This window comes from Rana temporaria, chromosome 1 (genome assembly GCF_905171775.1).
Source record: "Rana temporaria chromosome 1, aRanTem1.1, whole genome shotgun sequence".
NCBI lineage: Eukaryota > Metazoa > Chordata > Amphibia > Anura > Ranidae > Rana > Rana temporaria.
Genome location: NC_053489.1, coordinates 420,605,583 through 420,611,582, shown reverse-complemented (window position 1 = coordinate 420,611,582; position 6,000 = coordinate 420,605,583). Strand labels below are relative to the sequence as shown.

The following is a 6,000-nucleotide window of genomic DNA, read 5'->3' as shown; positions in this document are numbered from 1 at the left end:
CGCCCCCGGCGCCATTTTTAAATCCAAAAAAAGATCCGACAGTGTCACACAGTGTGACACTGTCGGATCTCGGCCCTATCTATGCGTAACTGGTTCTATGAATCAGGTGCATAGATAGGACCAGTAAAAATCAGAGATACGATGGTGTATCTGAGATACTCCATCGTATCTCTTCTGTGAATCTGGCCCATAGTGTTTTAGGCTTGATCTTCTTTTTTTTTTATTTTTGATCTTCTTTTTTTTTACTTTTTTTTATTTGTTTGTGTTTTAGGCTTGCAAATTTTTTTTTACTTGTTTGCGTTTTAGGTTTGATCATTTTATTATTATATATATATATATATATATATATATATATATATATATATATATATATATATATATATATATATAAATAAATTGTGTTTTAGGCTTGATCTCTTTGTTTGTGTTTTAGGTTTGATTATATATATATATACACAAACAAATAAAAAATATGATCAAACCTAAAACACAAAAAAATTAATAAAAAAAAAAAAGACACTCAGCCCAAGTGTGTATGGGATCTACCAGCTCGTTTCTCTAACCTGGGTCGAATTTGCAAGTGTCCTCTATTGAGAAGCCACATTGCCCTGATTGCAATGAAGGAAATTCCCCAAGCTAGCAATTGAAGTTAGCAGCCCTTGACTTGTTCCCATTTCGTCTTGCTATATTTCCCAGTCTCCCCAGTGGCCCTGAGGCTACAACTAGGAGGGGGAGGGGGGAAGCTTTGCCCTGCAGCTGTCTATACTGGAGCTCAGTGATTCACCATGTGTGTGTATACAGGAGGGATCAGAGAGTGGGAGGAGCAGGAGGGAGGACAGGGAAGAAGAAGTGCGGGAGGAGGACAGGGAAGAAGTGTAGGAGGAGTGTACTTTGAATGCGATTTGAAACCAAGAAACAAGTGCACATGAAAACACAGCAGTGTAGTCTATGCCAGATCTCAGCGTGCTGATCGCTCTGCTCACCGGGAATTATATACGGAGATAATGATCGCATTTTAAGGACAGTCCTGCTAGACTTTCTCAGCTTTCCAATTCTAAATCGCATCCACGAATCTGCGAAATTGTCGGATGTGTGCCCTGATCGGACCTACTACAGCCCGGATCGTAACCTTGGTGGAAAGAAGTGCAGCACATCATCATTGATTGACGGATCATCAAGCTGAATTTACAGGTAAACCCAGGTCGTGTTAGTACTTCTAGGACTGATCTGTGACTGCTAGTACTGTGCATAGTGTGGGGTCTGCACATCAGGGGGGGTCTGATTCAGCAGAGCTTGCCTTGTGTCCAGTGCAGGCATTCTCAAACTATTTCACACGCAAGATCCCTTGAAATAATTTTTAGGTCTTTGGAATCTCCTGCTTGTCTAGGGCAGCTCTTCTTCTTTTATCCATAAAAGCCCTTTTAAAATATTTTTTTTAGGTCCTAGGAAACGATCCTTGTGTACAGGGCAGCCCTTTAAAAGAATGTGTAGGTCCTTGGAATCCCCTGCTTGTGTATAGGGCAGCAGCCCTTCTGTTATGCATAAGAACCCTTTAAGAGAATGTGTAGGTCCTTGGAATCCCCTGCTTGTGTATAGGGCAGCCCTTCTGTTATGCATAAGAACCCTTTAAAATGTGTAGGTCCTTGGAATCCCCTGCTTGTGTAGGGCAGCCCTTCTGTTATCCATAAGAACCCTTTAAAATAATGTGTAGGTCCTTGGAATCCCCTGCTTGTGTAGGGCAGCCCTTCTGTTATCCATAAGAACCCTTTAAAATAATTTGTAGGTCCTTGGAATCCCCTGCTTGTTTATAGGGCAGCCCTTTAAAATAATGTGTAGGTCCTTGGAATCCCCCGCTTGTGTATAGGGCAGCCCTTCTTTTATCCATAAGAACCCTTTAAAATAATGTGTAGGTCCTTGGAATCCCTTGCTTGTGCAAAGGACTGTCCTTCTTTGAGTTAGATGATCATTTTAGGTCTTTAGGATCCCCTGCATGTGTCTTTTTATCCAGAACAACCCCTGAAATACATTTGGGGACTTGGTGAACCCCTGCTTCTGTCCACGACAGACTTTCCCAACATTTTTGCTCCAGAAGGACACTTGAAATAATGTTCAGATCTCTGTGTCTAGTGTATTTTTTATTTTTCTTCTCTAGAACCATTAAAATGAATTGGGGAACCCTGGTTGTGTCAAGGGCACCCTTTCCTAACCTTTTTTGATCCCAAAAAAACCCTTTAAATGATGATCGGGTCTTGGGGAACCCCTGGCTGTGTCTAGGGCAGCCTTGAAGAACCCTGGAAATAATAATTTTCAGTTCTCTCGGGAATCAATGCTAAAACCAGTTAACTGGTGGTCAGTGGGAAAAATCCTCCTTTGGTCAGAACCCCCCCCCCCCCATTACAGACAGCTAAAATGATCATTGGTGTAATTCTGCTGGCTCTGTCAAGTGGTGTTGAACCTGGAACCATGTAGGCACCATCTGATGGAATGTCAATCAGCCATCGCTTAAGGAACCCCCTAGAAAACTCTGGATGAACCCTAAGGTTTCATAGAACCCAGGGGGAGACTGGCTGGTCTTGGTCTAATATAGAATGGTACCACTGGTTATCATTTCTTTGCACACATTCCATCTGATGAGATCTCAAATATGACACTTGGAAACAACATATAGCTGGCCATGCATGGTTCAATTTCAACCATGCAGTGCCTAGGACTGACTGACTGACAAATGAAAATTGTTTAGGTTTGATATCAAATTTGTATAGTTTTGGTAAATCTAAAGGAAAATTGTACAATGTATGGCCAGCCCAAGTCTAGCCCCCTTGTTAGATTCCTAAATGCCCACCATTTGCTTTGACTACTGTGCTCTGTGCTAGTACTGTTTGGAAATGACATTTGGCTTTGAAAGCCACACTATAAAAATAGATTTTGACAGACTTGTTTGTGAGCATTGCAGTTACATCAGCTGAAAGTAGTGTGCTGGGTGAGCTCAGTCTCCTGTAGTGACTCAGTGACTATTAAGGAAAATAATCAGCCTAATATGTTACAACTGTTAATGGCCATGGTGACTTAATGTTGAAAGAGAGGTTTGTTTATCGCGATCAGCTTGTACACCATGTACTGTATGCTGTGGAATGCTGCCCGTGTAGCTTACAGTCTCTGGTAGGAGGACAATGTCAGCTGTGGAATTTATTTGTTCTCTTCTATATTTAGACAATGTATTAGCGTCACAGTGATGAGAACTCAGCCTTGGTCACTGGGGACTGCATGACCCTTGGAAATCTCAAAGCCTGTGCTCTTCTTCTGATTTCATTGGCTGGCGCTTTTAAGCGGCAATTTACCGTCCCTTAAATTGAAATTGATCAGTATAGACCGGAATGAGTACTGAATATGGAATTTGGACAAAAATGTAAATGGCCTTGTTTATGAACCGGTAATAAAGCCAGCTTAAATATATAAAAACCGGTTTGCAGGCCATGTCAAAGCTTTGGCATGCGATATTTGCATGGTTATTTAGACAAGAAGGCTTATTCTGGCAGTGGGTGGTCTGATTGTTCAGCTGACCCAATTGTTCCGTTGATGATGCCTAAGGCAGGCCACACACAATTGACTTTCAGCCTGTCCATACACCGTTCAATCAATCGACTTGGGTGCAACCAGCCTGCTGGGTTCTATCAACGATTATCACTAACGGGCACTTTAGACGCTAGCAATTATCGCTGTCTTCTCAAATCCCCCCCACTGCTTTCAGAAGACAATGGCTTGGCAGGAGGGTTTCCCACATCAACACTATCTGTGTTGATTGGGGAATCAATTTCTATTAGCCTTGTTTATGAACCAACAATAAAAAGCTATTTACCTGTGGTTTCAGGAAATCTGCTCCGTGTATGGCCGGCCTAAGTCACTGTATTGAATATCTGCAAAAAGATTTCCAGTGTGCTGGAAATCTTGCCATGTTTATGACAGCTATCTTTTGATGGGTGCACGGAATACGCCCTTCCTGCACCGTGTCTTGGTGTGAACTGGCCCTTAGGATGTGACTAAGATTCAGGAGGTTAGTATTTGCAAGATGAAGCTAAGGCCAAAAACATTGAGACATGACCTCAAACTGTTCAGGAACAGAAAGACAGAAGGGAAGTTCAAAACTAGCCTTAGGCTGGGTACATATGGGCCGTAAGTTGGCAGAAAATGGGAAACTTTGGGTGTGTGTGTGTGTGTGAAGCTCCCTGTCCAACCGAAGCTGGTCTCGTGACTGGCTTCTGTCGAATAGGCATGCTGGAATAGCTGCGAGTGCTAATCGGTGTTTCGTTCAGTCCCCCTGTCAGAACACAATGGCACAGTGGGGAGATCGCCACACTAATGTAGCTTGTGTTATTAAAGTGAACTGTCAATTTTTTCCCTCCTTTTTTGCATAAAGGGTACCAAAGGGGCAGTTGTTGCTTGGAGAGGTAATGAGTCAACGGTAAGGAGCATTTGGACGTTTTTAATCCTGGTGGGCTTAAAGCAGAGGAAATTAAAGTCAGCAGCTACACATACTGTAGCTGCTGACTTTTTTATTATTCGGACACTTACCTTGTCCTGGAATCCAGCAATGTCAGCCGATGTTTCCATCGGCTCTCGGGTGCTGCCGCTGCCATTCGTGGTAAGGCAAACCGGCAGTGAAGCCTTCACAGCTGGTTCCCTACTGCCCGTGCGTGAAGAGTGCTACGCTTTCTGAATGGCCCGGCGGTGGAGGAAGGGGAAGTGATCTCTCAGAAGTGGAGATGGGGTACCTGTCAAAAACAGGTACCTACTCCCCCCTCCTGAAAAGTGCCAAATATGACGGAGCTTCTACTTTTGGGTGGCACTCATTAAGCTTGTATAGAAAGAAAAATGGGGAGGTGAGGAGGTTGCAATTGCTGACCAAATTCTAAAAATCTTTTTTGAGCATTCTTGCAGCTGTTGACGTGAAAAATGTATAATTTATTTAGGTACTTTATTATAGCGCTGTCAATTTACACAGCGCTTTACATATACATTAACATCATTCCCTACCCATCAAGGAGCTTACAATCTAAGGTCCCTAACTCGCATTCATACGTACTAGGGCCAATTCAGAACAGAAGCTTATTAACCTACCAGCATGTCTTTGGAGTGTGGGAGGAAACCGGAGTCCCTGGAGGACTCTTGCTTTGCATGTGTTGTGACCTATTATTATTTTGATCAGCCAAGCAACTAGCATTTTCATTAACTGAGAGATCTGCGATTGGCAGCCTACACATTTTCTTTCAGCACAGGTTTCCATTCGGTAATTGTCGCATGGACCATTGGATTTTTTTTTTTAACCAATCTGGACATGTGCCAGTGAATTGTGTGGGGGGTAGGCTCCTGTTCTATGAGTGATTGACAGGGGTCATGCCTTTTGAAGTGAACCTTTTGAATGGGCTTTGTAGTTAATAAATATGCTGCATTCCAGCTCCTGCAGAGGGAGTTTCCTTGGCATAAGCGATTGACTGCAGATCCTAGGGATGACCTAAAATCCTGAATGTGATTATCAGGAAAAAATGAATCAGTGGAGAACCCATTAAAATGTGTATTAAGGCCTTGTGGGGCCGGGTCTTTTTTTTTTTTTTGCATTTGCATACAAACAGGAAATATCGGAGCATTATACATCCAAGTAATTATTAGTATGATGGGACTTGAGGGAGTGCTGGGCAGGAATATGCATTTACAGGCCCATCTTTCCAATCTGATGCTCTTATTGCACAATTTTATTACCAGTACATTTCTTTTCCTGTCTTTTGCAAGTCAATTATGAAAATATTATTGTTCTTGCCCTGCAGCTTTCTGTTACATTAGCATGCCTACAATTTTTTTTTTTTTTTTTTTTTTTTTGTATGTATCTAAACACGTCCTTATTTTTGTTAAATATTTTGCTTGTTGTAATTGGAATGTTACAATGTAACTATAAAATAAAACGTCAAAAGCAGTCCCCTTGGTATCCCATTGAACAGTGCCACCCAG

The 6,000-nt window shown here is 42.2% G+C and overlaps 1 protein-coding gene across 4 annotated transcripts in view; it reads left to right on the top strand.

Moving 5' to 3' along the window:
• Positions 1-826: 826 nt before the first annotated feature.
• Positions 827-6,000, top strand: part of RASGEF1B (RasGEF domain family member 1B) — a 44,208-nt gene continuing 39,034 nt past the window's right edge. For 2 of the 4 annotated variants that reach the window (XM_040325131.1, XM_040325126.1), the window contains exon 1: positions 829-1,191. The gene's annotated coding sequence lies outside the window, so the exon portion shown is untranslated. Of the gene's footprint in view, positions 1,192-6,000 lie in introns of all 4 variants that reach the window. The other 2 variants (XM_040325118.1, XM_040325135.1) reach the window with 2 other exon arrangements.